General features: G+C 27.4%; 1 protein-coding gene across 8 annotated transcripts in view; it reads right to left on the bottom strand.

Annotated features, from left to right (window-relative positions):
* LOC127283907 (cytochrome P450 315a1, mitochondrial) overlaps positions 1 to 13222 on the bottom strand; it is a 134071-nt gene extending 120849 nt beyond the window's left edge. The window contains exons 1-2 of one of the 8 annotated variants that reach the window (XM_051309032.1): positions 12860 to 13158; positions 12016 to 12318 (exon numbers count right to left, since the gene is read on the bottom strand). The gene's annotated coding sequence lies outside the window, so the exon portion shown is untranslated. Of the gene's footprint in view, positions 1 to 12015; positions 12325 to 12859 lie in introns of those variants that run through there. The other 7 variants (XM_051309024.1, XM_051309026.1, XM_051309031.1 and 4 more) reach the window with 7 other exon arrangements.
* Positions 13223 to 13489: the final 267 nt, after the last annotated feature.

Here is a 13489-nt window from a genome sequence, read left to right as displayed (position 1 = left end):
TGGCCGATCGATGGCAGAAATTGCACGCGACTAATAATTTATAAATGCGTACGGTGCTTTCGCGCTAAACCACGAGGTATTGAATATGTCATGGGGGATCTTCCGCAAGAGCGTGTATCTCATTCTCGACCGTTTAGTAAAGTAGGAATTGACTACAGTAGTCCATTGTTTATAAAAGACATACGTTTTCGTAATCGAAATAAACTAAAGATTTATATTGACGTATTTATTTGTATGAGTACAAAGGCAGTTCATATTGAATTGGTTAGCGATCTAACCTCAAAAGCATTTATAGCTTGCTTAAAACGACTTTTTTCTAAACGAGGAATATAACAAACCATTCACTCAGTCAACGTAACAAATTTTGTTGGTGCGAGTCGTGAACTTGTAGAACTGTATAATTTCTTCCAATCTTCTGAATACCAAGAAAATATGAATAATTTTTTCACTCAACAAAGAGTGACTAGGAATTTTATTCCTCCCAGAGCGCCTCATTTTGGAGGGCTGTGGGAAGCCGCGGTAAAATCATTGAAACACCACCTGACTCGCACGGTGGGGAACACATTATTAACTTATGAACAATTGGAAACATTTGTTATCGAAATTGAAGCCATATTGAATTCCAGACCTATTTCACCTATGTCTTTCGAACCTAATGACATACAATCCTTGACTCCCGGCCATTTCCTAATTGGTGGTCCAATCGACTATCTGCTTGGCAGCACGCGCAACAACTTTGTCAACATTTTAGAAACAGGTAATATAAGGAATACCTGCACCAGCTTACCATACGTCACAAGTGGCAATCCAAAGGCAATCAAGAAATTAAAATCGGAACAATGGTTATCATCAAGGAAGCCAATCTCCCCCCTTACAGTGGAAATTAGGGCGTATAATCACCACACATCCTGGTTCTGACAATCTTGTCAGAGTAGTGACTTTAAATATCAATACAAGGGAATATAAACGCTGTGTCAAAAAACTTTGCCCTTTACCTATTGATAATTGTGCTAGTGTGGAAAAAATAAAAAGTTAAAGACAATAAGTATTGATCATTTGTTTAAATACAGTTACAAATAAGCATAATTGGGTAGATCTAATTAAAATAATTGCTATTTGATTAATGTTTTCCTACTAGACTGCAAAGGGGTTAATATTTATTAGATGTTCTTTAGAGTTAAGGGTGGTTATTTAAAATTTATTTTGGAGACGTTTAAGACCTTAAATTCGACAGTCATATGTACGGAAACAAAGGTGTTAAGAATTTAATCCAAATTTTACGGATGTGGTGTTAAGAGATAAGGGTGGTTTTTCAATATTCTAATTTATGACTAAAATATTTAGGGGATGGTTTTTGGGTGTAAGGGTGCATTTTTTAAAATTTCATTTAGAGCTACTTAAAAGCCTTAAAATAACCATAGATTACATCAAAGAAAAATTACAAAATTAAAAATTGTTGATATTGAGAGGGTGGTTTTGGGGTTAAAGGGGTAGTTTTTTGAAAAATTATTTTGGAATCCTGTGAAATGACTTACATTAGCCCAAAATTTTTAAAAAAGAAAACCATTATAAAGCAAGTTCAAATGTAACGAGGGTGGTTTTAAGAGTTAAGGATGGTTTTCTGAAAATGCAATTTTAAAGATATTAAGAGCCCTTAATTAATTGACCAATTTTTCTTGATACACTACCGTCCGAAATTGTGCGAACTCTGCTTTTTCAACAACTATAAAACTGTTCAAATCTTCAAAAATATTAAATCTAAAATTTTTTCCTCTTTATTTTATTAAAGCTAATAAAATTCTGAAAGAAATGACACCTTGACAAAGAGAATATGTTAATTTATCAATTAGATATCTAAGAAAAACCCAATTTTCAATGTTTTTACTATTATTTTTATTTCTCTGGCAAAATTTAATATTTTTAAACGTTCTTAGGCTCATTGAAATCGTATTTTGTTATGCAATTCAAATTATATAAAACAATTCATGTACACATTCTTCGCTAGCGTATGCAAACCTTGAAAGTTGGCTCATAAAATGTCAAAAAATTGTGATTAATATTTATATGACAAAAAATGATCAGTAAAATGTATAAATCTTAAATTTACTTACATAAATCAGAGAAGTTTAGAATGATATATTTACTTGATTTTTAAACATTATATTTTATTGTAGAATTAAATTTAAATTTTTTGCCATTTTATGAGCCAACTTTCACGGTTTGCATACGCTAGGGAAGAATGTGTACATGAATTGTTTTATATAATTTGAATTGCATAACAAAATACGATTTCAATGAGCCTAAGAACGTTTAAAAATATTAATTTTTGCCAGAGAAATAAAAAAAATAGTAAAAACATTGAAAATTGGGTTTTTCTTAGATATCTAATTGAAAAATTAACATATTCTCTTTGTGAAGGTGTCATTTCTTTCAGAATTTTATTAGCTTTAATAAAATAAAGAGGAAAAAATTTTAGATTTAATATTTTTGAAGATTTGAACAGTTTTATAGTTGTTGAAAAAGCAGAGTTCGCACAATTTCGGACGGTAGTGTATATAACAAGCATTATTATTCTATTATCTTGAATGAACAGGCGGGCAATAGTTAAATTCCTAAATACCGCAAAATTCAACATTCAAAGGGTGGTTTCTAACCTTAAAATTGAATCTTGGCAGATAAAAAAAACGTATTTAATATTTTTCCATATTCTAACTGAAAATCCTTGGCCGAACAAAATCGGTGAGTCCGGGTTCAGTAGTGTTACTTGTAAGTGAAAAAAAGTTGATCGGGTCGGGCTGTAACTTGCACATAGTTTATCCCTAGGGGTAAGTCCTTTCCCAAGAAGCACGTAATATAACCTCAATATCAAGGTAATATTACATGTAAGATTCGTAATATAACGTTGTAATATTACAGTAATCTTACAGTGATCTTAAAATGTCCGCCTCAAGGTAATATTACCGGTAATGTTACTGTAATATTACGCGCTAATATTAAGGTAATATTACATAGTAATATTGCAGTAATTTTATACCGTAATATTAAGGTAATATTACAAGAGAATATTACAGTAATATTATGGGAACATTTCTTTACGAAAAAAATATACCCATCCAGGGAATCGAACCCCGAACTCAAAGCACACGAGTCCAGAGTTTTACCAACAAGCCAAATTGACTTATAATATATTTACGTTTTTTATGCTTTATGAATAACTCAAATCAGTCTGTAATATTACTGTAATATTACCGTTAATATTACTGTAATATTACCGTTAATATTACAGTAATATTCCCGGTAATATTACCTTGAGGCGGACATTTTAAGATCACTGTAAGATTACTGTAATATTACAGCGTTATATTACGAATCTCACGTGTAATATTACCTTGATATTGAGGCTATATTACGTGCTTCTTGGGTTGACGTACCACGAAGTATTGTTAGGTGTTTTTAAAACTAAAGGAGAGAGAGGGGGTTGAATTTTTTTGAAAAATTTAAACAGTGAATTTTTGAAGACATATCGAGATATTAATTAATTAATTAATGTTAATAAAAAATGAAATATTGCTCAAATAAATAAAGTTATTGCAATCCTGAAGGTACCAATTGAAAGCTGACGTAATTCCGCACCCAACGAGCCTTATATGGACTATTTTCGATTAGAGGATTTTTTATAAACAATTGCCATGTTAGCCAATTGTTTATTAACAATCCACTAACCCAAAGTACTTCATATAGAGCTCGTTGGATGCGAAATTATGTCAACTTTTATTTATTAACGTCAGAATTACGATAACTTTATTTGTTATATATCAGTTGTAAATATATCAGTTTTTATTAACCTTGATAGTTAATTCATTAACTAAAAATTGCAAATATTATGTAAATAAACAAAAAAAAAATGTTGAAATATATGTTTTCCAAATTTATTTTTTTTGTGATCTTTCGATTGGTGAAAAAAAATTCAAAATTTGACCATTTTTTCTGCAAATCGAAAATTTTTTAATTTTTTTTTAAGTTCGGTCTTTTTTTTAATTAATTTTTTTTAAGTTAAAAAATTCTGAAGTTACTAAATGAAAGTACACATAATTCCGCATCAAACGAACCCTATATGAAGTACTTTGGGTTAGTGGATTGTTAATAAACAATTGGCTAACATGGCAATTGTTTATAAAAAATCCTCTAATCGAAAATAGTCCATATAAGGCTCGTTGGATGCGGAATAACGTCAGCTTTTAATTGGTACCTTCAGGATTGCAATAACTTTATTTATTTGTGAAATATTTCATTTTTTATTAACATTAATTTTAAAAAATCACTGTTTAAATTTTTCAAAAGAATTCAACACCCTCCCTCTTCGACAGTTTTTGAAAAAACCTAACAATACTTTGTGGTTAAATTACTCACCCCTAGGGCTAAACTATGTGAAAGTTACAGACCGATCCGATCAACTTTTTTTTCACTTAGTTCACTACAGAAATTTTACTCCCTATTTATATAATATTTACAATTTTATGTAAATATAGTTTTTTGTAATTATAGTAAAAATTAATTAAAAATTTTTTTTAATATACAGGAACGTAATATTTTTAAAGTAGGTTGAATAAACGATATTTTTTAAAAAAATTTAGTGATACAAGAACTGGTTAAATTAATGAGAAAAAAATCAAAAACTTATAACTATAGATCTTTTGACACTTTTAAACAAAAAAAAGTAGTAACACAGTAAATTCCATGTGCTTTTCCTGGGAGTTTTCCCAGGTGGACTGTGCATTGGTTGACCGTTTCAAAACCCAGGAATTTCTCACCTGGGCTAACCCTGCTAGGCTCCACCTAAAAGCTGGGAAGCCCACTTGGGTCCCATCTCACATTTCCACACGGGATACTTTGAAAAGAGTCTAAAAAGTCGTGCAATCCGAGGCCTGAATTTTGCATAATAATATGTAGGTACATAAAAACGTTTACAAATTTTGTGTTTTCAAACGCGGCTGGAAAAAAATTCTTACACGAAATATAAAAATTATAAAACCTGATGAAAAATTCAAGAACTTCTCCAGGTTTTCCAGGTAAAAAGAAAATTTAAGGACTTTTACAGGTTTTCAAGGAATTCCAGGTCGTAAGACACCCTGACACAGCTCACAGAATTTGAAGCAGTTATTCTACAACTATACTGTTTTAATCTGAATCAGTGAGATCGAATGATTGCAATTCTGTGACTCACTTTCAACTGATTTTCAGTGAAGATCATTGTTTGAATTAGTGAAATTTCACTAATTTCCAGTGAATTTTAACTGATTCCCAGTTAATTTCTCAATGATGTTAAATCAGTGACCCACTTTTCACTGATTCAGATTAAGAGAGTAACCTTTTTCCATTAATTATTAATTTTTTTTTTAATTTTTAAAAATATTTACTATAAATCTTTGCGTCTAGCTTAAAAATTGTATAATTTAAAAACTAAAAACACCACTTTTGCAAATAGAAGAAAAAATTCTTCAGTCATCAGAGATTGCAGTGCAAAAAAAATTGCAATTCGAAAGTGTCTATCTTTGACAAAACTCACTTTCTAAATTTAATTTTAACTTTTTTGTTGCTTCTGTTATAGGTACGTTATTTTTGACCACATATTTAAAAAATTTGAGAAAAAGTGAACAAATTTCACATATAGCATAATTTTTTATTCATTAGTACAATAGATAAGAAAATGTTTTAAAAATAAAATGCCTTTGATGACGTTAAATTTAAAAAAATCATAATTTCATTCATTTTTATCAAATAAAAAAATACGTATTTTCTTATTTTTCATATAGATTTCAAAAAAAAATGTTTCGGGGAAAAAAAAATTTTGAATTACAATTTTCCGTGGAATGCCCCATATATATATATCCTTTTGTTTCCCCGTGGAGGAAGCTTTGTAGTCCTTTCGTTTATAAAATTTTTAAAAATGCTGAAAACAAATTTTCCTCTATATAGAAACATGTTATATGAGATCCTGATCAATTGTCCGGATGTATGTACGTGTGTGTGGATCGTTTTTGTGAACACGATATCTTTAACAGGTTTTAATCTCTCAAAAATGACGAGAGGATTTTTAAAAATACCCCCCAAAAAAAATTCTATCGTCTTTTTTCCAAAATTTTTTTTTTAATTGAAAAAATTTTTAAATAGAAAAATTTAAGGTAATATATAATATAATCGTCTTCCTTACGTCAAGACGAATCGTTTAGTATATACAAAGTAAAGATTTGATTGAAATTTAAAAAATAAAATATTCACATTTTAGATAAAAACTGTTATGTTTATTAAAATTCAAGTTTATATATGAAATAATTTTATTCCCTGCATTAAAACGAATCGATTGATATATATAAAGTAAAGATTTGATTTAAATTTTAAAAATATAGAAAAATTGAAAAATCAAAAATTCATATTTTAGATAAAAAATTTTGTGTTTTTTTAAATTCAAGTAAACCCTCTCCCTGTACTAGTGACCGTTATCGACAAGAACCCGTGTAGAAAAATTTCGTGGCGCTGGTAGGACACTGGACAGACTGTCTAACGTCTCTATAGACCCAGGCCAGACGGTCTTGTCGAGCCCCTGATCAGAAGTGGAACGAAAGTTCCATGCTACGGTCTAGAGTTAGACAAGCTGGCCAGGTCTTGATTCTCGCGTTCAATAATTCTTAATAATAATAGTAGTAATAATAATAATAATCCTATTAATATTACGTATTATTATATTTATAGATAAAATTAAAACAATATTAGTATTCATTAATAATATGATTTTAATTTATTAATAATAAGGAGATAAGTTGTATTGGAATCTTATAAGTCAAGACAACTTACCTACTCATTTAATTATTATTAATAATTTCAAAAAAAATTTATTATTATTTAATTAATTTAATCCGAAGTTTTTTACTATTTTTGTTTCATCACTTAAGATTAATTAACAACACCTGTGGAAATAACACCTAATTTAATTTGAAAAATCTCGCTCGCACTGGGCACCGAACCCACGACCTAACACTCGCAAACCTACAACGCTAACCACGGGGCCACGCTGGCTACTTGGCGACAATCTGTTAATACCGGTGATGTTTTTGGCGCGCCTTTATGCTAAATTCAAAATGTTTTTATCCCTAAATTACATACATATTTTTAATATAATTATAAAATTATTTCTATTTATATAAAAGCCATATCCATTGCCTTTATTGTTAAATATATTATAATATATATTAATAATAATATTGTTTTTTAACGTTATATTAATGATTTATCATCTCTACAATGTATCAAATAATAATTCTTTAATTATTACAATATTATAGGTATAATTATAATGAATAATATTGTAATAATACATAATAAAGATGATAAATTATTATAATATAAACCGTGTGGAAAAATTTTGTGGAAGTCTAGCATCTAGAAATAGTCTTACCAGTCATAGGCAATCCCGTCTAAACTAGTCGGTCTTGCAATTCGCTAAGAAGCGTTTCAATAGACGTAGTCGAGTTCGTCTTATCTAGGCCGTTTTTCAAGACTCAAGCCAGCGACTTTACAGCGCTATTTGACAAACGTGTAAGTTATGGTCGTTTGCGATTGTCAGCGTATTTTTACAGTTGTTGCACTTTTGTGAAATTCTTTTTTTTGTAAAATGCTTTTGTAAAATACTTTTGTAAAATACTTTCGTGAAATACTTTTGCGAATTACTTTTGTAATTGTGTACAAATATTATTAAATAATATATTTTTTACAATTTTTACTAATTACAATTTAATATATTTTATAATTAGTAATTAATATTATTTAAATTAATATATATTGTACAATTGGATATGTCGAATTTGGGTGTAATAAATTTTAAATATATTTTTAGTTTTGTTAAAAACTACTTTTTAGTTTGAGGTTATGTTAATGGATATATAATATAAAAATAAATAAATTCGTGACAAAGTTTTTTCTTCGATTAAAAAAATAAATTTCAAAAATCTATAAAAAAAACAAAAGAATATTTTTATTGAAATTAACAGCAATATATAAATATAATTTAAATAATATTAATTACTAATTATAAAATATATTAAATTGTAATTAGTAAAAATTGAATTAGAGAAATTTATAGCTTCCTCCACGAGAAAGCAAATTTTTTGCTTGACACAATGAGGAAGCAAAATGATTATGAAATAAACATAAAGGACCTCCTCCTTGTTATATCCATATAACCAGTCGCGTTAGTAGGTATTTTCTTGAAAAAGGACATGTTTTCGTAAATTCGCTTTTTCTGAAAACAACGTTTTATGATCTGACTGACAAAAAAACTGTTGCACTGATTATGCTAAAATTTTTATGGCTTATTCTACACATATACCGCTATAGGCCAAACTACAATCATAATATACTCGGTTCGGAACCCTATTAATATCGATTTTTTTGAAATCGTGTACAGGCCCCCCCCCCCTAGCGGCCACACAAATTTATTTGGAGGGCTGAAATTTACTACGCATATGTATTTTTGCGTGTAGATTACAGGAAAAATATAGCGAACTTGATTGGAATTGATTAACATAGAGTTGTCAAGGAAAAACCATGAATTTTCAAGAAAAATGACTAAAAATGATTATATACCCCCTCTAGTAGCCACATCTTTTCACATAGAAAACTCATATTTGGTATACTTATGTATTTTTACGTGAAAATTACAGAAAAAATATAGCGAGGACGATTGGAGTTGATGGTCCTGGTGCTGTCAGGAAAGAACTGATAGTAATAGAAAAAATCATGAATTTTCTCCCAAAAACGATGAAAATTTTATCTAAAGGGCATAAAATTTATTTATTTTTACGCATTCCTGTGTGTAGATTAGAGAAATAATTTAACAAACATGATAAGAAATTGTTTTAATTAAGTTTTTTTCGAAAAAGAAAATTTTTTTAAAAAAGTGGACTTTTTCCATAAGTTTTTTATTCGTTTCTCTGTTCTATGTATTTTTTTCTCTTCCTCCTATTTTTCCTTTTTTAATTCGATATTCTATTCACATTTTTTTTAAGTGTTTATTTTAATTGAAAATAAAATTCGACAAGTACGAGTTAAACTCGCACTGAAATCGAGGGTTCCGTACACGGAGCGAACTTATTTGGTATAAAAACATATGTTTAAAAAATGTAAGTTTTGTATGTCAAATAATATAAGTGATACAAAAAGGAACAATTTTCTTAAGATTTTTTAAAAAATTGTTCCTTTTCGTATCACTTACATTATTTGACATATAAATCATGAAAACAAACAAAGCTTTGTAGTCCTTTAGTTTATAAAAATTTTCAAAATGGCGAAAACAAATTTTCCTCTATAAAGAAACATGTTATATGAAATCCTGATCAATTGTCCGGATGTAAGTATACCCAAGAAGCACGTAATATAACCTCAATATCAAGGTAATATTACATGTAAGATTCGTAATATAACGTTGTAATATTACAGTAATCTTACAGTGATCTTAAAATGTCCGCCTCAAGGTAATATTACCGGTAATGTTACTGTAATATTACGCGCTAATATTAAGGTAATATTACCGGTAATGTTACTGTAATATTACGCGCTAATATTAAGTTAATATTACATAGTAATATTGCAGTAATTTTATACCGTAATATTAAGGTAATATTACAAGAGAATATTACAGTAATATTATGGGAACATTTCTTTACGAAAAAAATCTACCCATCCAGGGAATCGAACCCCGAACTCAAAGCACACGAGTCCAGAGTTTTACCAACAAGCCAAATTGACTTATAATATATTTACGTTTTTTATGCTTTATGAATAACTCAAATCAGTCTGTAATATTACTGTAATATTACCGTTAATATTACAGTAATATTCCCGGTAATATTACCTTGAGGCGGACATTTTAAGATCACTGTAAGATTACTGTAATATTACAGCGTTATATTACGAATCTCACGTGTAATATTACCTTGAGATTGAGGATATATTACGTGCTTCTTGGGTATGTGTGTGTATATATATATGGACCCCTTTTTGTGAACACGATAACTTTAACAGGTTTTAATGGATTTGGGTAAAATGTGGTAGGCTTATTTATCACATTAATATCTCAAAATGGACAAAAGGATTTTAAAAAATACCCCGAAAAAAAAATTTATCGTCTTTTTACCAAAAAATTTTTTATTATCGAAAAAATTTTTAAATAGCAAAACTTAAAGTGATATATAATAAAATCGTATTTCTTACGTCAAGACAAATCGATTAGTATATATAAAGTATAGATTTGATTAAAATTTAAAGAATTAATGAAAGTTAAAAAATCAAAAATTCACATTTTAGCTAAAAAATTTTGTATTCTCAAATGTTTATATTATTATATTATTTATGTATGTTTATTTCAATGTTAATGCTTTCTCCACGAGGAAGCAAATTTTTTTGCTGATCGTAAAGAGGAAGCAAAATGTTCATATAATGAACATCTGAATTTACAACTTGTTTTTATTTATATTTAACCAATTTTTTTAACAATTGAAGTTGAAATAAAAGGTTAAAAAATGAAAAAAGTCAGCTATATTGTTTTTTTCATCGAAAATAGTTGATCTGGTAGAATTTTATTTTTTCGATGCCCTGAATTTTAGATATCGTGTCAGCCAATCACAAGTAGGGGTATTTTCAGACGGCCATGGCAGCAAGATAAATTAAAGTTTAGATCGTACACTTTAAGACTTACATTAGCAAGATTAAAAAAAAATTTGAAATTTTTAAAAAAATGGGGGTAAAGACCCAAAAAACTGCATTTTTAAGGTAAGTTATTTTAATTATTTTTTCCCCCTAAACCTGACTTGCTGGAGACTTCTATATAGGCTTAAATTAAAGTTTAAAACATACATTTTAAGGCCCATGAGCACATAATAAAAAAAATTTGAAATTTTGAAAAAAGTGTTGGTAATAATCCCAATAAACTTTTTGGGTGACTAGAACATAATTTTTTTCAAATTTTTTTTTATCTTGCGCATATTAGTCTTAAAGTGTAAGATATAAGCTTTAATTTAAGCCTATATAAAAGTCACTATCACGTCATAGGTTAAGGAGAAAAAAATACTAAAAACCCTCAAAAACATGTATTTTAGAGACTTTACCCCTACTTTACTCAAAATCCTAACATGATACGCAATTTTGGAACCCGGGATCATGTTCAGCACATAAAAATAAATTGGAAACCACACTGATATATCAAAAAAATACCTTGTAGACCTGTGTAGTTTAAAATCCTTTAGGTATAAAAAGTTTGAAGTACATAAAATATATTTTGTAATAAAAAAATGTTTAATTAATGCGAGCTACGGACAATTCTAATTGGGAAAAGATTAGGTTAAGGTTAAAGGTTAGTTACAAATATCCACCATTCTGTTTATTTTAAACTTCCTGTAATGTTACAGTGAGCTTACATTACCATTAATAATTATAAATTATTATTAATTTTAAAGATATGATGTATTTTTTCGTTACGACTTATAATTATAATAATATTCGACATTAAAAACTTGTTTTTCTTTTCTTTTAATAAGTCATAATTTTGAAAATTTAAATTAAAAAAAAATTAAATTAAAATTAAATAAAAAAATAAATTATAAATAATAATAATAATAATAATAATAAATTAAATTAAATTAATTAAAATTTTAAAATTATGACTTATTAAAAGAAAATAAAAACAAGTTTTTATTGTCGAATATTATTAATTATTATTAGTTAAAAGAAAATCTTTGCGCATGTATAATTAATTATTATATTTATTAACATTTGTTAATAATAATGTAAGCTTATAGTATTTTACAACCTTGCACTGTAAGCTCACTATATAGCGGAAATTTGTAACTCACTTTAAACTTACCTGAAATTCACAATGTAACCTTACATTCCATTTCTATACAACAATACATTTTGTGTGTGTAAACAATTACAGAAATGACTAGACTGACATTCCATGCTTACCGTGTTTGATTGTCGTTAGAGATTACTATTAGTTTACAATGAAAGATTACAGTAGATTATGTATAAGCTGAACTTAATATGAATGAATATACTGTAACACTTATTTGTACTTATTTATATTTTTATGTATATTTCCAACTTAAAATGCTCTTATGGTATTAGCTTACTGTGAGACGATCATTTAATGCTTACTGCTATTTTACCTTAACTTTATAATTTTAATATTGATAAATATTTTTATAGGCTTAAGATAAGCTTCGAGTATTATTTACATTGTGTTATGAAGGTAATGTTATCAAAAATCTATTTAAATGTATGGATTTTTAAATCAATTTCACAGAAAACAAAATAGCTAACTAATATTCTTAATTTAATTCCTATTAAGTTATCACAAGTATGTAACGTATTTAAAAAGAATTATTAATATATCTTTCATTCATTGAAATAAAATTTTTTAATTTTCTTTTTTATTATAAGTAGTTTCTCATTATACTCTCTTAATTTGTTCTGATGAATACATTGTGAAACATAGATATTCATTATCATATCAGTTTAAATATTTTAGTAATTTTCTCTCAAGATAAACTTAAATTGTTATTAAACACATTTGCTTAACATGGAACATGTGACTCTTATTTTTAATAATTACCATTTTACTTTTAATATTTAAAAAAAATGTTAAATTCTTTTAGTTATTTTATATCATTTATTATTTTTATAAAATAAAAGTAAATCAGAAATTCATGCACTGATTGAACTGAATTAAGTTAAAAAAATTGCATATATTGTTTAGGAATTTCGTATAAATGTTTCACAATGTTTTTAATATTAAAACATAAGTTACTGTGTACTAAACTGCAATCATTCACTGAATTATTTATATTATAAATTAATTTAATAATGTATATTACAAATCGTTCTTTAAAAAAGTACAAGTATAATTTCAATATACAAGTTGATTTTTTCTTTTAAAATAAAATAAAATTTTATTGTTCTAAAAATATTAGAAAACTTATTAAATGTTTGAAAAATTACACTCCGGTGTACAATATATACGCGCACTTTGCATGTTTACCGGAGAATTGTCTCGAAGCAGTTACACTTGACACTTTCCATAGAACTAAAAACGACTGATGTGTGATCTGGCATAGCTACAGAACACACTACTCATTGTAGATATGTTCTGTGATTTTTAAATGACGTTCAGAAAGAATGTGAGTGGGGATTCTTGTGAATTCGACATTCAAAGTGCTCATTTTTAAGAGGATGGTACGTTTCTTTTTAAATGATGTCTAATAAAATTGATGAAACTTTAATATAATGCACAATTTTTATATATATTAAAAAATATTAATTACTTACACTTTTTTATTTGTTATTGCTTCAATGTATTTCTCATATTATAAATATCATTTTAAATTACAAACATTTGTAATAAATAAAAATATGATAAGAGAAAGATTTTGGAACTTCT

The sequence above is a fragment of the Leptopilina boulardi genome, unplaced genomic scaffold (assembly GCF_019393585.1).
Source record: "Leptopilina boulardi isolate dan_hultmark-lab unplaced genomic scaffold, ZJU_Lbou_2.1 LbouV2_315, whole genome shotgun sequence".
Lineage (NCBI taxonomy): Eukaryota > Metazoa > Arthropoda > Insecta > Hymenoptera > Figitidae > Leptopilina > Leptopilina boulardi.
Note: the sequence above shows the minus strand (reverse complement) of the source record. Positions and strands in the feature narration are given on the sequence as shown.